A 2,401-nucleotide genomic window follows, 5' to 3' on the forward strand; every position below is an offset into this window, starting at 1 on the left:
AAGCATCTAAGATCACAGATGCACTTTCCTCCAACTTCCTCTTGTTGGTTAAGAGGCCTTTCAGAAACTTTGCCTACCGAGGCATTTGAGACAACGCCTCCACAAATGGGATGTTGATGTGCAACTGCATGAATAACCCAAAGAACTTCTTGTATTGTTCATCATTTTGGTGGGGGTACCACCAAACTTTGCAACTACTTGAAGGATAAGGGATTCTTGGCTTTCAAGGTAGGGGTTCTGCCTCCTTTCCTTTTGTTCTCTCCTCAACCTCTACAACCTCGGGTGCTTCAATATTAGTCATCTCACTTGAAAGCCTACCCTCAACCTCACGACCACTTCTCAAAGTGATCGCCTTCATATGTTCTCTCGGATTAATTTCGATGTTACTAGGCAAGCTTCCTTGAGGTCTCTCCGATAACGACTTCGCAATTTGCCCCACTTGATTATCCGATTGTGCAATGATGCGGTGTGGTTGTGAAGTGTGGCTTCAACCGATTGAAATTTTGTATCTGACGATTGAAAGAACTTGGTCAAAGCCTTCTCTAGACGGGTCATTCGGTTTTCCAACCCTGAAACTCAGTTCTCCATATTCGGGGCTTATTGTTGTTGTTGGAATCCAGGTGGTGCCATTATCTTCTGTTGCCCTTGATTACACCATGAAAGATTCGGGTGGCTCTTCTAACCCAGATTGTAGGTGTTGTTATATGAATTGCCTTGGTTTCTCATTGTATTACCCACAAAGTCCACTTGTTCTACCGAGGATGTACCACCAATAGAAATCGGGCAATCAAATGGAGCATGTCTTCCCCCACACCTAGTGCAACTAGTCAATGCCTCCACTCTATTAGAAGTTAAAGTGTCTACCTTCTTGCTCAATGACTCAACCTGGGCCACTAATGAAGTAACTGTATCAATCTCATAAAGTCCGGCTACCTTCTTTCTCTCTCTTGTATTCCATTGATAACTGTTCATGGCTATTTCTTTAATGAGAAGCTGAGTTTCTTCTAGGTCTTGCTCCCTAAGGTATCTCCTACTGCAGCATCAAGTAATTGTCTTGTGCTCGGGTTCAACACATTATAGAAAGTCTAAATTATCATCCACTCGGGGAACCCATGTTGAGGACATTTCCACAGGAGCTCCTTGAACCTATCCCATGTCTCAAATAGAGACTCCAATTCCATTTGCACAAAAGAGGATATTTCATTCCTAAGCTTTGCAAATTTTCTGGGAGGAAAATATCGGGCAAGAAAAGCTTCTATCATCTCCTCCCATGTAGTGATCGATGCTCGAGGTAATGAATATAGCCATTGCTTTACTCTCCCTTTCAAGGAAATGGGAAGGCCCTCAACTTGATAGCATCATCCGTAATACCATTGATCTTGAGCATGTCACACACTTCCAAGAAGTTCTCTATGTGATTGTTTAAATCCTCATCAGCCAAACCATTAAACTGTGCTGACTACTGTATCATTTGGATGAATACTGGCTTGAGCTCAAAATTCTGAGCTGTGATCGGTAGCCGCACAATGCTAGATTGTGTGCCAAGAACTGCGGGTCTGGCATAGTTGGACAGTGTCCTCTGCTACTCATTCTGTTCTGCCATATCTAACCCTTCACCTTCTACCTCAGCTTGATTTGTTTGTTCTTGCACAGGTTCTTTACCACTTCTACGAAGTGTTCTTCCAAGTTCAGGATCACCTTCAACCAATATCAAAAGGTTCTCTCGGGTCATAACCTGGAGCTACAACCAAAGAAAAAAAACAAATCAGAACGATGGAAGAATAAGAAAGTGTGAAATAGAATAAATGGTGAATAGTTAAAATAGCAAAGTGCAAAGTGCTTCTAAAACGCCTATTCCATGGCAACGGCACCAAAAACTTGACAAACACCCTTTTGCGGGTGTATTGCAAGTGCACAGGTTTGTTGAAGTAATAATACCCCGTGAGTGGGTAGTCGAATCCATAGGGAATAGTGATTAGAAACACAAAGATTTGCTATTTAACTAGAATGAAGATGAATCGATAATGATGTAAATAAGAATCTATACAAGTAGAAATAAGAAAAGAAAAAAGAGGCTCAAATAAAAGATAGGAGAGGCAATCAATGATAAATGGGGCACCCGAACATTGCTCACCCTAAGACTATTGTTTCAAGTGTAAGCCCAATCATTATGCTTTTTAACTAATGTATAATGAGTCGTGGAGATCTTTAAACACACGATCCCAAAACTTAAGATCAACCATGACTAATCCTAAGCTATGAACCGGTAGAGAAATCTCTCAGTCTCGACACCTCACACTATGTTAGGTTGCTATAGGCTCTAGGGATTCCAAGTGATAACCCTATTCCCTAAAATAGATCTAACCCTTTAGTCCAGGCGAAAGACCCCTAGTCACAATTA

General features: G+C 41.5%; 1 non-coding gene across 1 annotated transcript; it reads left to right on the forward strand.

Moving 5' to 3' along the window:
- The first annotated feature begins 1,107 nt into the window (after nucleotides 1-1,107).
- LOC120257430 lies at nucleotides 1,108-1,214 on the forward strand. The gene has a single exon (XR_005535677.1). It is a non-coding gene; the product is annotated as a small nucleolar RNA R71 (small nucleolar RNA).
- The last annotated feature ends 1,187 nt before the right edge of the window (nucleotides 1,215-2,401 follow it).

Source organism: Dioscorea cayenensis, unplaced genomic scaffold (genome assembly GCF_009730915.1).
Source record: "Dioscorea cayenensis subsp. rotundata cultivar TDr96_F1 unplaced genomic scaffold, TDr96_F1_v2_PseudoChromosome.rev07_lg8_w22 25.fasta BLBR01002109.1, whole genome shotgun sequence".
Lineage (NCBI taxonomy): Eukaryota > Viridiplantae > Streptophyta > Magnoliopsida > Dioscoreales > Dioscoreaceae > Dioscorea > Dioscorea cayenensis.